Source organism: Oryzias latipes, chromosome 2 (assembly GCF_002234675.1).
Source record: "Oryzias latipes chromosome 2, ASM223467v1".
NCBI lineage: Eukaryota > Metazoa > Chordata > Actinopteri > Beloniformes > Adrianichthyidae > Oryzias > Oryzias latipes.
This window is the reverse complement of record NC_019860.2, coordinates 8,818,141-8,835,343: the sequence shown is the minus strand read 5'-3', so window position 1 is coordinate 8,835,343 and position 17,203 is coordinate 8,818,141. Positions and strand designations below refer to the sequence as shown.

The 17,203-nt window shown below is 41.8% G+C and overlaps 3 protein-coding genes across 6 annotated transcripts in view; 2 read left to right on the top strand and 1 right to left on the bottom strand.

The window, feature by feature from the left end:
• The window catches only part of LOC110013798 (gastrula zinc finger protein XlCGF28.1), a 989,290-nt gene that overhangs the window by 217,469 nt on the left and 754,618 nt on the right, over window positions 1-17,203 (top strand). The window lies entirely within an intron of this gene.
• The window catches only part of LOC101169839 (NLR family CARD domain-containing protein 3), a 1,010,604-nt gene that overhangs the window by 370,078 nt on the left and 623,323 nt on the right, over window positions 1-17,203 (bottom strand). The window lies entirely within an intron of this gene.
• LOC105355408 (NACHT, LRR and PYD domains-containing protein 12-like) overlaps window positions 1-17,203 on the top strand; it is a 768,227-nt gene that overhangs the window by 441,456 nt on the left and 309,568 nt on the right. The gene's annotated exons all lie outside the window — the stretch shown is intronic.

The window sequence follows — 17,203 nt, the reverse complement described above, 5'->3', positions numbered from 1 at the left end:
ATGGTTCCTGCTCCGATCTTCAGCTCCAACTCCCACAAACACCGCCGTCCTCTTCACTGCAGCTCCGATCGATCATTTGCTAGTCTCACAATCACAGCAATCCACGTTGTCTTTCCGTTCAACACTTCTTCACTGATTTACGACACTTTAGAAAATGCTGAGAGTTCCACACGAACCACGTATCGTCCTTTCTGTCCAAAAACCTCACAAACGTCCCAACAAAACACCACCGTCCTCTCAGCACACGCCACGCTGCTAGCGCCTCGTCTCGTGCTGTTCACTTCCGGGTCAGGATATGAACTTCGTACAAAAAAACAGCAAAATAAATCAGTTTCTTTAAAAAATAAATCTACCAATTTAAAATAACTGTGTTAGTCATGAAATTGTAACGTTGATGAAGAAATCCAAAAATAAAACGCCACTGTTTTTATACAATACTCAAAAGCGGATGTGACGTCTTTAAAGCCTTCTAAACTTTATTGTAAGAATTTAAAAAAAAACGCATAGTTATTTAAAGGTGAATAGGGGGTAAGAACAGTGTTGTGAGAGATGAAAAACTTTGTTCTAATGCTTAGACTTGATGGAGACTTAAGCTTTTTTGCTCTTATTTGCAGTTTTATGCTGTGAAGAGGAGCCTGCAGTGAATAAATTATGAAGTCACGTAAAAATTATAATTAGAGGGGTCAAATGAACTTGTACCCTGCAACAGACTGGCAACCTGTCCAGGGCATCCCCTGCCTTCGCCCACAAGTGGCCGGGATGGGCTCCGGCAGCCCCGTGACCCCGAAAGGGAATAAACGGAATAGAAAATGAAGGATTAATGAAATGAACTTGTTAATATCGATCAATTAATAACAGACAAATTTGTGCGTTGTTTTTATATTGTGGAATTAATCTAATTTTTTATTTTTAAATATTGTCTAAATATAGGTTTGACACAATTTGTTGTACTCTCTTCTCTCGTGGTCATTCAGATCTTTCTTTGCCATTGCTCTCCTTTCTTTCAGCAGTTCTTTAGTTTCCTGCTTGAGCTTCTCGGAATTTAGGATGTGTGTGAGACCATTTTTTTCCAGTTTCCAACATTATTTTGAAACAAAAGGTCTTCCTCGCGAGTCTTCCTCGCCTCCTCGAAGCCGGAGGTGAAGTTGTGAGATCGAAGCTGAGAACACTCTTCAATAAAGTGATGACTGAAGAAAAGGTACCCAACGAGTGGAAAAATGCTATTATAACACTCATATTTAAGAAGGGAGACAAGAAAGACCTTGCTAATTATAGACCAATCAGCTTACTCTCCCAAGTCTACAAACTCTTCATGAAGATCTTGAAGAATAGGATGAACAACAATCTGAGTGACCACCAGCCGCCAGAACAAGCTGCCTACAGAAGAGGTCATTCAACTATCGACCATCTGCAGTCAGTCGTGCAAATACTCGAGAAAACCAATGAGTATAAAAAACCCATTTATATGGCGTTTGTAGACTATGAAAAAGCCTTTGATTTTTATCCTGCACAAGGCTGTTTTTGAGGCGCTAAAACAACAAAGCGTAGAGGGGAAGTACATCAACATCCTGAAAGAGACATATGATGGAGGCACTGCTCAGGTTCGGAACGAATCACTTAGCCAAAAGATTAAGATCATGAAGAGAGTGCGGCAAGGAGACACCTTGACACCAGTGATGTTCACAGCAGCGTTGGAAGAAATATTCAGGAGAATGGAAGCTGAAGCGGGAATTAACATCAATGGAGAGAGGATGAACAACCTGAGATTTGCAGATATCTTATTTGCAGAAAAGGAAGAGGATCTCAGCAAGCTGCTCAACGATCTGAACAAGGAAGGGAGAAAAGATGGCATGAAAATGAACAAAAAGAAAACCAAAATCATGTGCAATGAAATAGCAAGGAAAAGGAGAAGGAAAGAAATAATTGTGGATGGAGAACAACTGGAGGAAGTGGATGAGTATAAGTATTTGGGAAGACTGCTAACACCAGGAAATGAGATGGCGAAAGAAAGAGACGAGAGAGTAACATCTGCTTGGAAGAGATTCGGACAGTACAGCACGTTTCTGAGAGATCAAAAAATGCCCATGTGTCTCAAGAGGAAGATCATGAACACTGTCATACTGCCATCAATGACGTATGGAGCTGAGACATGGTCACTTACCAACCGCCAAAGAGAGAAACTGGCAATCACCCAGAGGAGCATGGAACGATCAATGCTGGGTGTTACGAGGAGAGATAAAGTCAGGAACAAAGACTTAAGATCAAGAACAGGGGTGAAGCATGTCATCGAGAAAGTGATTGAAGCCAAAGGCAAGTGGGCAGGACATGTAGCCCGAATGAAGAACCACGAACGGGCTAAGAAAACAACAGAATGGACTCTGTGGGACAGGAAGAGAGGAAGGGGAAGACCGAAGAAAAGGTGGAGAGATGACATCGAGCAAAAGGCAGGCAGCACGTGGACCCAGAGTGCCCAAAACCGTGATGAGTGGAGTAAGATGTGGAGGCCATCCGCCAGCAGTGACGTGACAGGATGATGATGATGATGATTGTCATGTTCTCAAATATAAAAAAGGTCAAAATTTTTGATCGCATGAAAGTTTTATCTGAACTCAGCTGAAAACATGCTTTCCAATGCTCCCAGTGCAAGTCTCAGTCAGAAGATTGGAGAACAAACGTGGACGCTTGGAGGAGGAGCTTCATCTGTGATGAAGAGGAGAGTCCTCACAGAGGAGATCCCAGAGCACAAATACACAAAAGGAGTTTGACTTTTCCTTCAGTTTGCTGCATTTGATGGAAAATTCTCTCCAACTCTTCTTTCTGTCAGACTCCAAGCTGCTCCAAAGCTTTTTCATGACTTCCAAGCTTGTGGATGAGTTGAGAAGAGCTGCTGCTGCTGGCCTTCATCTTCATCCCAACACGTCTTTGGAAGTTTCTGCAGAGAAACTCAAGTACACAGCACCTGGAACAGGAAGTGTGCTCACAGAAATGAAGCTCCTCCCACCGAGCCCCTGCTCTCTTTCTCTCATGTTCCTCCATCATCTCCTCCACCTGTTCCCAGCTCTCGCTACAAATCACAGTATCATCTGCAGAGGTTATAGTCCATGGGGATTGCCGTCTAACCTCATCTGTCAGTCTGTCCATCATCATTGCAAACAGGAAGGGGCTCAGAGCTGATCCCTGAACCCCTTGATCTCCTCTGTCACCCCTTACAGCCCTCATACATCTCCTGCACTCTCTCACTCCAGACTTCCTCATTCAATACCACAGTTCCTCTCTGAGCACCCTGTCATAAACTTTCTCCAGATCTACAAAGACACAGTTTGACTGAAGGTCCAAAGTCAACATCAGTTCAAGTCAGTGACTGTAGCTGGAAGACGATTGGAATGTTGTCTTGGAGAATCTGCAGGAATGCATCTTTTGATGCTAATAAAACCTCAGAAAAAAGAACTTCCAAAGAGAGTTGATTCTGTGGGGGAGCACACAGCTGCAACGCAGACAAGGAAGATAGCTACACAACATGTTTGAATAAAAACTTGCTCATGTGCGATGCTGTCTTTGCCATTGTACTCTGTTGTTAGGGCGTGCGTCCTGTTTTGGAAAGATAGCTCGCTGTTGCTGGGAAGATGGGTGACAGTCACTGCGTCTATTTCTGTTTCATGGAAAACTAGTCTTGCGTATGCCTTTTTTTGCACACATTTTATACCATGCATGGTCACACAGTAGATCAGAGTAAATATGAGATAACTCATGTACAATTATTCCAACATGTTGGAGGCTTTGATCACTGGCAGCAGCCTCAATAGAACCTCCTCTGAAGCAGAGTTTTTCTGCGAGTCAAACTCTTCCAGATCCTCTTCTGATGACAGTAGAATGAAGACCAGAACAGACCAATGAGAAGGAGACAGTTCTTCAGGAACTGTTGGATGTCCTCCACAAACGTTCTAGCTAATACACAGTTGGACCCTCAGATAAAACAAGATTGGTGCCTTACCTTTGTCCGCAACTCACCAGTTCCTTCATTCCTAATCAGTTTACGTGATGTGATGACCAGCTACGGTGGCTGTTTTGGTTCAGATGTTTCACTCTGGGAACAGGTTGTATTCAGACTGAGGAATCTCAAAGCAAACTGAAGCCCTGTTTGATTGGAAACAAACCAAAACCACCTCCAAAGATAGGTGTATTTCAATGGTGGGCCGTCAGGGCCTTCCAGGCCTTCTCGGAAGGACTAAAAAATATCTGAATCATGTGTTATTTATATTTTGTCTATGCACACTCATTAAATCATTCCAAATGGTCTGTCCGATCTCTTTTTTTGTGTTTAAAATAATTATGCTGCTTCCAGATAGACGTATTTTCATATTGGAGCATTTAACCAACCAATCAGATTTTGAGTTGGTGTCAGCAGGGCCTTCTAGCAGGCTTAGGCAACAGCACAGTATTCAGACCTTCTGATTGGACAGAAGTTTCAGGAAGTCACATGCAACCTTGCCCAGTTTGACGCAGAGCACTTTATTACCGTAATACAAACCGCTACTTTTTTCCTGCGCTTACAGTCCTGCGGCTTATTCAGTGACGCGGCTAATTATTGGATTTTATTGGCGTGGATTTTATTGACGGCCGCCGTGTACGTATTTTTGGACTCAGTGAATGGTTTGAATTCTCTAACATCAAACACAAGTCATTTGTTTATCAACACACCTCTAAGCAGCCAAACAGCATGGACCTCACTTCAGGTCTTAGACACTTCAGTCATGGTTCAACAAAACGAAACACGCATGTCCAGCCGCATCCCAGAATCCTTTGGTGCCATTAGACCCAACGTGCACGTGATCGCCGCTACAATATGATGAAGCTTTCAAGTTAAAAGCAATCGTTAAAAGCAGCGTGAAAAAATCACCAACGGGTTTGGAAAAGCCGGCCAGCTGCGTGACGGAGAGAACAGCGCATGCTCAGGAGTGCATTTACCTCTGAGTCATAGTGACTCGGCTGGCTGCACGTAAATATGTGGCAATAATATCAGCCTTTATTTTGTCGGGACACGACTGGAAACACAAATTGACGTGGTCGTGTTAACGGTTTCTAAGGACTGAGCAGAGATTTGCATTGAAACGCTCACAGCCTCCGTGTGAGCTGGAGACTGCGTGTCGTGTGAGCTGCGGGGCCGATGGCAGTCTGAAGGCTCCCACACGTAACAACGCATCCGCCCATCATACACAAAACGTACAGTATTAAGTCCGATTGCTCTGCACAGACACGATTTGCTCCGTCCACCGGCGCAATGGGGACGAAGCGCTCCTCCCTGTAGCCGCGCTGGCCAGAGCTGTCGGAGTAGATAGGAAGGGGAGACAAGGAGCGCGCGGGAGCGCGGAGGCGTCGAGCCATTCTGCAGGCTGCAGCCAGGGCTTACTCGAGGCGTCCGCAGAGCAAGTGTTTGATGTGGAAGGAAACTTCTGACCCACGCGCCGCGAGGAGGCGCGCGTATCGCGCTGAGGCGCGCGCTTTTCAGTCGTCGCTGCTTTATTTTACTAGCGTGTTTTTTAAACAGCCCTGTTACTCCCATAACGCTGCCGCGACACAAGCGGAAGGAGAGCTTTACCCGTTCACCCCTCCATGCACTGCTGCTCATTCTTAAACACGTACAACAGAATGGCGAGCCGGGCGTTGGCCCCGCCTTTAGCCCCTAAGACTCATGGGAAATGGGGGATCGGGGATGTAAATTTCCTCATCATAACTGAGGGATGTAATGTTGATTATATGGTTACTGTTTGTAATTTTATGTGTGATACCTAGATTGTCAATAAGTTAAAAAAAAAATAATAAAAATAAAAACCATAACTGAGGAACTTGTGAACAGAATAGAGGTGCATACTGTTTGGCAGATGCAGATAAACTCAAAGACAAAACAAAAGCCTGAGGCAAAAATGACTCCACCCACTGTGTGCTAATAAATCACACTTACACTCTGAGTCAGGAAGTGATCCTAAATCATGCGGCTTGTACCCCCGACGCGGCTTGTGTATGTCTAAAATAAGTTAAACACGTGAAAATGGGTGGGTGCGGCTAATAATCGGGAGCGCTTTGTAGTCCGGAATTTACGGTAAATAGAGTAGGATTTCTTGATGGAACTGAATCTACAGTGAGGTCAATTAGTATTTGATCACCCTGTGATTTAGCAAGTTCTCCCACTTAGAAAACATGGAGGAGTCTAAAATTTTCATCATAGGTGCATTTCCACAGTGAGAGACAGAATCTGGAGTCGAAGGACCCCGAACGGTAGTTGTAGGCCGAACGCCAGTTGTACCTATACCGGTACCCATGCGGCTGGATATACACCACATGTGTCAAACTCAAGGCCCGGGGGCCAAATGTGGCCCTCCATGTCATTTTATGTGGCCCGCGAGGCAATAAAATTTTTTCATTTCTTATAATAAAATAAAACAAATTGTGTATTTATTCATATCTAGGGGGAATCTGACTTGAAATATCGGATTGGACTTTCAATGTGACCTAACCTGACAGAATCAAAGGATTTATGCTAAAGTAACAAGCAAACATGTTTTCTATGCAACTGTAATTGTCCCTTTAAAAAGTTATAATAAATAAATGAGTTATTTAACATTAAGGAGTAGTTATATTTATTTTTCATTACATTTAGTTACATGCATAAGTTATATCTGGCCCTTTGAGGACAGCCACTATGCTGATGTGGCCCTCAGTGAAAATGAGTTTGACACCCCTGATATACACCATCGATTCGTGGGGCAAGTGGAGGCTGATGTGCTTGGCCCAGCTGTTTGTGGAAGACGTCGATGATGTGTACCTATTTGGATTTATGATCATTGGATTCAGCCTAATTGGGATTGGAGGACTTTTGATCTGTCAGGCAGTCTGGGAGCGGAAGACGGAGAGAGGCGATTGGTCCGAGCTCTGCAGAAGGATCCTTTGGGGAGGAGAGACTCAGTATGAGAAACTTTCGCAAGTGGATCCAAAGCTCTGTGCTTGTCTTGCCCACTTAAGCAGGATGGTCACGATCTTTGAACTTGTGCAGAAGATGGATACCAACTTGGAGCGCGTTTCTGCCCGAATTGAGGCCAGACTGGTCTAAATTGCCCACTTTTCGGATCAAATCCGCCTCGTACTGCAAGACCAGTCAAGGACACAGCCGGCAGAGCACACAACCTGCGTGTGAAAACCGCTGTTGTGTTGAAGGCCGATGCTGCTGCTGCCCCCCCCCCCCTCCCCCGCCGCCTCCTTGACCTCGGCATTCCTACGACTCACCCCCTCCCCCAGTGAGCACTGCCTGTAGATGCACTCTTCTGCAGCTGCGTTCGGAGTGTATCACAGAGGGTTACATTTTTGTTTTTTGAAAATAACATGGGAGTAAGTGGGAATTCAGCAATTGAGAAGGATCTTTGCCATTTTGGGGGCACTGATTCTTTACATGGGAAAGGAATTTAGTTTTGAAGCATGAGTGAACAGTTTTGGGAGATATATATTAGATTTTGCAAGTGAGCTATTGTGTTGTGCTCAACTGTAAGACTGTTTTGCTAAATGATCTTAGAATTTTCAGAATGTAATTTCTGTTTCAAGAAATGAGCCAAACCAATGGAGAAAAACTGTAATACTGTCTCTCCAAAGCCAGCGCTGAAATATTAATCCATGCTTTTATAACATCTAGAAAAGATTATTGTGATGCTCTTCTTTCTGGTATTAATTGTGCTATCTTAGATGACCCCCCCCCCCTCACATTGACGTGTTCTCCCTACCATGACAAAGGTGGATAAAGGTGGAAAGATTTCATGGAATCCATGGACACCAGTGAAGATCACAAATCATTGAAGAAAAAAGGTTCAGCGCACTGTCTAGTGCAGGGGTCTCAAACTCGCGGCCCACGGGCTATTTGCGGCCCCCGCCTTAATATGAAAGTTTAATGTTAATGCGGAACGCCAGTTTGTATGAATGACACTTTTTCATTGTCGTGCGTGGAGCTGACCAACCAACCAATCACAGTGGGGTATTTGACTCTTGGGGGTGTGACAATGACAGGGCTTGAAAGCAGGGGAACATTTAAGGCAGGAAACCTGACAGCCCCCTCCCCGGACCACATTAACTTAAGGAGTTCCTTACTTTCCTTTTTAGCACGTATGTATTCACTCGTAATTTTCTAAGTACATGCAGTCTGTGCTGAACTTTTCTCTGGACTGTACAGACCAGGAGGAGGGTTAAGGTTATGGTTACGGTTAGGCGAGCGGCGGCGCATCAACCCCGACCAAATGTCCCTCACCTACATGCGTGACAGCTAAAGGAGTTTCAACTTTAAACACGTGCGAGCAACAACAAGATTTAGTCTAAGACACACTGAAAATACGCGGGGAAAATGCAACGATAGACGTGTTTGAGATGAACCAGCACCGCGCCTGGATCGTTGGGGAGACTGGGGGGGGGGACACTGAAGGAGAGCAGGAAGTTCATTTTAATATGCCTCTCCCCCTTTAGTATGATCTGTGTTGTTATACATTTTATATTGATTTGAATGTTTTGTAATGTATGTAGCCTTTTTTTAATCAATTGTTATTTTAAATTATTTTAATTGATCACTGAACTAAAAAAACCCAACAGGACACATGTCATGCATTGTTTTGTAGTCATCAGGGCAGCTTTCAGTCAGTTCAGTACTAAATTTCCAGCTGCGTTCGCGTAGGTTGGCGCCTTGCTCCCGCCCCTTTCTCGTGATATTTTTCTGATGATTGACAGGTGATGTTGGAGCAACAACAAAAATATACGTCTCACATCAGGTGATCTGTGCAGCGTTGCGTCCACCCAGGTATCTGTATCGATTGTTCTGATCTCCAGTGAACAGTGCCCGTTCTTTTAGGAACCACAGTTTGAATTAAACTATGAAAATATAGGAGTGGCTGACCGGCTGCTCTACAATACCAGGGTTTCAATGTGCAAAAAGTCAAAGAAAATCCAAAAATGGTTTCTGAATTTTGTTTCTTCTTTACTGATTTGTGGTTTAAAGAGTAAACTTTAAAAAAAACCATTCAACACAGACTCAAAATTGGGAGCACATCCTCTCTGACTTCTCCACCTTAAATTTCAACAAGTCCAGTCCAGATTTCCTGACAATCATCTTCATCCAGACTGAGGGTCTCAGCTGTTTGGGAGGAAGTGCTGCCAAGTGTCCAGCAGTAAGAAGAAGACAAGAGAAGCCGTGTTCAGAAGAATCATTGATGGATTTACAGAGCTGTAGAATTTAAGTCTTCTTTTGTGTTTAATAGTTATAACTCAACAGTGTTAACTGAACTGTGTTAATAAGGATGCTTAAATGATAAAACAGCAGATATAGAAGAATAAATAAACAGAGATGTATAAGTGATTGACTTACTTATTGATTTTTTCTGTTTACGTATTTTATTTTATTGATTGATAGTTTTATCAGTAAATTTTCTACAGAAAACACTTAATAATACAGTAGAGTATAGTTAATAGCATAGTACGGTGTTTTTCAACCAGTGGGAGATGGTCAAGTGTGCAGAGGGAAATTGCCCTCATTTACTGATCTAAAAACATTTTCCATCTCCACGATATCAGCTCTTTGTTCATCCAAACAGGCCCTAATAAAACACTGAGGAGTTAGGAATATAAAATATAAAATTCTTTTTTATGTTTATTTGATTTTATTAAAGACATTTTGATAGGAATGACGGTACCGCGATTTAGCCGCAGCTTCAGCTGTTTCCTGAAAAGTCCCTCCCTTTAACTGTCTCCACCAATCATTCTTGAAGGCTTAATCACATATCAGTCTGACCAATAAGAAGTGGTTAAAGTCCTCACTTCCTTGTTCTGAATTCTGCTCACAAAGTCTCTCAGTTCCAACAAAAATACCAGCTAAAGCTCGTCTTTAGCGGTGTAGCTTTCCACAGAATCCTGTGTCAGACCGTGGAACAAGTGAACAAAACCATGAAGCTCAGAGACGAGAGTCTTTCTGCCCTACATCTCCCATGATGCATTGGGTCAAAGTGACAGCGCTTCAGCGTACAATGAGTCGTCCTTGTTAAACGTCTTGAAACCACAACGGACACACAGTTTGTAAATTTCTTAACTTAAATTTTATTACATCTTTTAGAAAAAAACCGCTGCAACTTCCTGCTTTTTCGGCCACAATTATCACAAAAATGCACGTGAGATTGCGGGGGGGGGGGGACTGTAAATCCAAACAGACTATGAGTTTCTGCTTTTTTTTTTTTTTTTTCGGGATGCTCTTGTGCCGCGGGAATTTTGTCAAGGTTAAAGTGTGCCGTGGCTCAAAATATCCAGAAAAAATTAAGATTCACAAAACAAATTTTTTATGAATCAGGCCCAAACGCAACAAAGATTTTGGCAAGGCGCTTAAGGTCACTGCAAAAGAGGAACTTAATTAATAAAATCAGAGATACTGCCACCAACAACATAAATTATGAACCAGAAATAATTCAACAAATATTCCTAAATTATTATAAAATTCTATATGCCAGTGAGCCAGTCAATGAAGGAGAAGTTACAGACTTTTTGGCTAATTTAGATCTGCCTTCTATCGGATCCACTCAAAATAAGATTTTAACCTCCCCAATTACAAAAACTGAACTGGATAAAGCCATTAGGAGACTGAAAAATAACAAAAGCCCAGGAAGCGACGGCTACCCAAATGAGTGGTATAAAGTCTTTAAAGAAGATCTAGCTCCTCTTTTACTAGATTCGTTCAACTGGACACTTAAAAATGCCAGGATTCCACCATCTTGGAAAGAGGCAGTTATCTCTGTACAACTAAAAGAAGGGAAAAATAAGGAATATTGTGAGTCCTATCGACCAATCTCAATTTTAAACGTTGATTATAAATTATTCACATCAATAATAACAAGACGACTGGAAACTTTTCTCCCTGATCTGATAGATGAGGACCAGACAGGTTTTATAAAAGGACGACAGACAAAGGACAACATAAGACGCTTACTGCCGTTCATAAACGAAGTCAACAAAGTCAACACTCCTGCAGTCTTAATAAGTTTAGACCACATGTGTCAAACTCAAGGCCCGGGGGCCAAATGTGGCCCTCCATGTCATTTTATGTGGCCCGCGAGGCAATAAAAGTTTTTAATTTCTTAAAATAAAATAAAACAAATTGTGTATTTATTCATATCTAGGGGGAATCTGACTTGAAATATCGGATTGGACTTTCAATGTGACCTAACCTGACAGAATCAAAGGATTTATGCTGGAGTAACAAGCAAACATGTTTTCTATGCAACTGTAATTGTCCCTTTAAAAAGTTATAACAAATAAATGAGTTATTTAACATTAAGGAGTAGTTATATTTATTTTTCATTACATTTAGTTACATGCATAAGTTATATCTGGCCCTTTGAGGACAGCCACTATGCTGATGTGGCCCTCAGTGAAAATGAGTTTGACACCCCTGGTTTAGACGCTGAGAAGGCCTTTGATAGAGTCAGCTGGTGCTTCCTAGTCGCTGTCCTGAGGAGAATGGGCTTTAGCCCCCTCTTCATTAAATGTATACAAGCATTATACCATAAGTCGACAGCCAGAATTCAAATAAATGGAAACTTGACAGAGAACTTTGAGCTGTTCAGAGGAACACGACAAGGATGCTGTCTGAGCCCTGCTCTTTTTGCTCTGTTCATTGAGCCTCTAGCCCAGTATATCAGACAGTGTGACGAATTAAAAGGGGTGACGATAGGCAAGGAAGAACAAAAAATAGGGCTATTTGCAGATGATATTATTATTTATCTACAGAACCCAGACCTAGCATTCCCAAAACTCCTGATGATTCTGAAGGATTTTGGAAGGAAATCCGGATACAAATTGAATATTTCTAAAACGCAATTACTCTGCATAAATTATAAACTTAGGAGTTTTTCTGACAGTAAAACTTGATAAACTTTATGAGATTAATTATAGTAGGATGAATAATGCAATACAAAAAGACCTAACAAAATGGACCAGTCTGTTAATGGACCTTAGCTCCAAAATAGAGGTTGTAAAAATGAATGTGCTACCTAGATTGTTGTATCTTTTCTCATCATTGCCAGTGCAGATGCCAGAGGTTCAGTTCGTAAAATGGGACAAACAAGTGAGTAGATTTATTTGGGAAGGGAAAAAACCAAGAGTGAAACTGAAAACACTCCAACTAGAAAAAGAAAGAGGAGGATTAGGCCTCCCTAGCTTTCGAAAATACTACTTAGCAGCCCAGTTAAGATACATAGTATGCTGGTGTACAACAGAATATTACTCCAAATGGAAACAAATCGAGTTGACCTATAGTAAATGTCCACCACAAGCAAGACTGGGTGAGAAAATACAAATAGAAATCACAGAACAAAACCCTATCATTGAAACGACATTAAAGATCTGGTGGAGCATGGTCAATAAATACGACATAGGTGGAGATTACAAACTACTTATCTGGCCCTCACAATCTCAAAAATACAGAACGGGACAGATGGACAATATTTTTAAGAAATGGAGTGACAGAGGAATGACGGCAGTGTGCATGTTAACAGACGGAAAACTGTTCAAGTCCTTTGAAATGCTCAAAGAGGAGTTTCAGCTGGATACGGCTGACCTATTTAGGTATTTTCAATTAAGGCACTTCTACAATACGGAGATTAAAAAATATCTTAGTCAAGACGGAAGCAAGTTAATAGAAATACTGACGGGGTCTTATAAGAAGTTACATTTAAGGGTCATTTCCAAACTTGTTAAACTGTAATGGATATAACTCTCTGCATATAAAACAAAAGTGGGAATCAGAATTACAAATTTTACTGTCAGAAGATGAATGGCATTCAATCTGTGGACTACAGCATAGCTCCACATGTTCTAGAAAATGGAGAGAATTTGGAGGGAAAAACTTGACAAGGTTTTTTATTAGTCCTCACATAAAGAGTAAACAACTGGAAACCTCACAACAATGTTGGAGGCTATGTGGGGACTTCAACGTTAACCATTCACACATCTTTTGGTCATGTGGAATTATTTCTCCTTTCTGGAAAATTATGGTTAAAACCTTTCGGGGTATCCTAGGATGTGAGATAGTTATGGACCCTAAGACATTGTACTTTGGCCTATCGATGGACGTTATTCGTCCAGAAGACAAATACCTTTTCAAGGTGATGATATTAGCCTGTAAAAAGGCAATAACAAGAAAATGGCTGAGAAGTGAAGTGCCGACACTGCAGCAATGGAGAGACATTATGGAGGAAATTTTCTCCATGGAGAAGATTACGTATTACTTAAGGCTAGATGCACATAAACTCGAAGATCGATGGAAGAAATCGACACAATATACAGCTCCCTCGGTCCGGTCTTGAAACAATGTCTTAGTTGCGCCCCGCTACTAACGTCTGTTTTTGTCCCCCCCACCTTTTTTTTTTTTTTTCTCTCTTTCTCCTCCCTCTCCTTCTGTTCCCATTGCTTTTGTTCTGACACGAAAAACTGTATTCTGTGTTAAGAAAATTATCTCAAAAAAATAAAGTAAAAAAAAAAAAAACACATAGTATATGTTCCATATAAATGTTTTGGCTCTCAGACACTCACAAGTTGCATGTGTGCGTTGAAGTTGCGGCCCTCCCTCAGCTAGACCCCGCCTTCAGTGGCCCCCAGGTAAATTAATTTTGAGGCCCCTGGTCTAGTGGGTCTAGATCAGTGTTTTTCAACCAGTGTGCCGCGGCACACTAGTGTGCCGTGGGAGATGGTCAAGTGTGCCGTGGGAAATTGTCCTCATTACCTGATTTAAAGACATTTTCCATATCCAGGATTTCAGCTCTGTGTTCATCCAAACAGGCCCTGATAAAACACTAAGAAATTAGTTATATGAAAGATCATAAAATACTTTTTTCTTCGTGTTTATTTGATTCTATTAAACACATTTTGATAAGAATGACGGTACCGCGATTTAGCAGCAACTAAAGCCGTTTTCTGAAAAGTCCCGCCCCTTTAACTGTCTCCACCAATCATTCTTTGATTCTTAATCACATGTCATCAGTCTGACCAATCAGAAGTGGTTAAAGTCTTCACTTCCTTGCTCTGAATTCTGCTGATAAAGTCTCTCAGTTCTAACAAAAATACCAGCTAAAGCTCGTCTTTAGCGGTGTAACTTTCCACAGAGTCCGGTGTCAGACCGTGAAACAAGTGGACAAAACCATGAAGCTCAGAGACGCTAGTCTTTCTGGTTTCAGCTGATTATTTAACTACATCTCCCATGATGCATTGGGTTAAAAGTGAGCGTGTCGGCGCACAACGAGTCTCTCCTCTTAACGTCTTGAAACAACAGCGAACACAAATCAAAAAGTTTTTAAATCTTCTAACTTAGCTTTTATTACATCTATTAGAAAAAACAGCTGCAACTCCCAGCTTTTTCTGCCACAATTATCACAAAAATGCATGTGAGATCATGGAGGGACTGTGGATCAATACAGACTGTTTTTATCCTTTTTTTTTTTTTTTTTTTTTTTAATGCTGGTGTGCCGCGGGATTTTTGTCAAGGTTAAAGTGTGCCGTGGCTCAAAAAAGGTTGAAAAACACTAGTCTAGATGACTCTACTCCCATTGTTAAAGGGCCTAGGATAGCACATTTCTGAGTTTTTATTTTATCAAACTGCTGTGAATCAGGAACAGATGAAAAAAATACAACCTTGAGCTGTGACTTTGGTGCTCCAGTCGGCAGCCTACAAGCTCCCTGCTTTGCTCCATCCTGATGGATCCACTTATAGACAAATAGTTGAAAAATAAAAGCATTAACAAGACAAGACATCGTTACAAAAGGATTGAAAGAAATAATTGTTTTCATTTGACTTATATTAAAAAGATTGAACAACCTGTGTGAACAACATTTTCTTGAAGATGTTCTTTAGCCAAAAGAGCCAGTTAGTCCCTGAAGGCAGCAGCTCTGGAGAACGAGCTGCTGCGCTGCATTCAATTCCTGTAGGAAAGTGCAATCCAGGGTTGATGCTCTCATAAAAACTCAGTCCCCCTTCCTGTCATAAGTCAGAGCTCTGTTTCCCCCTCTGGTGACCGGCGGGAGCCGTCCCCAGATATCAAGCTACACTGTGGCTACCAGCAACCCAGCGCACACTTCCTGGATGCAGCACACCTGACTGTCATTCAGTCAATCAAAGCATACTGAGATACACTGCACTTTGTATCTTGAGCTGATCTTCTGTTTTCTGACCCTGCTTCTGACTCTGTTTGCCTGCCCTGTATCTCCTCTGATGATCTTAAGCCTGTTATTGACCCCTGCCAGCCTGACCCTGATTTAGCTTTGTGGACTTATAGCTGAGCTAATAAACACCACACTCAGCTTGTATTTGGCTTTTGAACGCTTAGTGTTGTTAGAACCCACGCATGCTTTAATGTGACAATTCTGCACCTCAGCAAATGAGCAAGAAAAATGCAGGCTCTTCCTAAAATCTGGGTCATTAGTCACAGTTGGTGGCTTTAAAGACGGTGTCTTTGTTCAGGTATAGAACCTGTTTTTTCCTCCATATGTGACCATCTATCACTGCAGACAGAAGCTCTGAATATGAGCCATGCGTTAAAAGAGTTCAAGAACCAAATGTGTCTGCAAATGGCTGCAGCTGGGACCTCTTCTGGTTTGGATCATTGATTACTTTTCATCTACTTCTACCTTCCTTCTCTTCTCTATTCTTGATCCTTATTCATTATTTAGTTCTCCATGCCTCTGTTTGGTGTAGTGTGATTCATGTATTGTCCCGCTTTCCTACTTCCTTCCTCCTCTGCTTCCAGATTCAAGTTGGCTCGTCCGTGCTCCTGTACCTGACCGTGTACCTCGTCTCTGGCTCGCCTCTACTACTGCTCCTACACCTGGCTGTGGATCCTGCCTCTGGCTCAACGCCCCCAACTGTCCCCCCAATTCTATCTGGATGAAGTTTGTCTGCTGGACTTTTTTTTTTCCTTACCGCGAAGGGAGGTCTAAGGGCAGGGATGCCAGTTTAGCTTAGTCAGTTCAATTTAGTATTTTCCTATTGAATTCAATGCGTTTATGATCCTTTTGATTTTATGTTTTACTTCTTCAATTACCAATATGAAGCTCATCGAGACAACAGTTGTGAAATTGGGCCATACAAATAAAATTGAATTGAATTGAATGAACCCGTCTAATATCCCTGTCAAAATAGTCTGTATTGATCTACAGCCCCACCACAATCTCACATGCATTTTTGTGATAATTGTGGCAGAAAAAGCTCCAAGAAGGATTGGTTGAGACAGTTAAAGGGCCGGGACTTTTCAGAAAACAGAGCTTAAGCTGCGGCTAAATCGTGGTACCATCATTCTTATCAAAATGTCTTTAATAGAATCAAATAAACACAAGGAAAAAAGAATTTTACGATCTTTCATATTCCTAACTACTCAGTGTTTTATTAGGGTCTGTTTGGATGTACACAGAGCTGTTGTCCTGGAGATGGTAAATGTTTTTAGATCAGTTAATGAGGGCAATTTCCCACGGCACACTGGTTGAAAAACACCGTTTTAGACATTACTATTACTGACTTTTTTCTGTGTGGGTTTTGATAGTTTCTTTAGTTTAAAAAAAAAGTAGGAAGGACATTAGCCAGCCACCTATGCCTTTAGCCTGCAACGCAAACACTGACTGGAACTGCAGCTGACATGCGCTTTACTGTTTCGGTCCATCATCATGAAAGATGCTTTATGTTTATTTACTTCATTTTCTATTTCTTGTCAACTGTCTGGTTATTTTGGTTCCATTTTGTGACACATTAATCATATTTGTCCGCTAAAAATGCTCATTAGAAATACACTAAGTGAGGCACGCAGTATGCCTGTCTCAAGATAGAGGGCGCCAGTGATCCCAGAGAACAATACAGAGAACCATAGAATTAGTGGAAGCAAGTCAGGTGCAGCCCTCCAGTTACTTTTTAATATTGTTAAGTATCATGTTCTAAATGGAGGATTACGTCTCCAAACTCAGGAATTTGTTTAGACACGTCTCTGGCAGTGATTTCCTTTGAGACAGTCTTAAAACTAAAGAAAGAAAAGGAAAACGTCTACAAACAGGTTATCCATGTGCTTCTTCAGAAGGAGCGGCACTTTATAGACCGGTAAAAGTGAGTCAATGATAACAATTTTGGTGATTTTTTTCTATGTTACAGTTTGTTCACAGAATA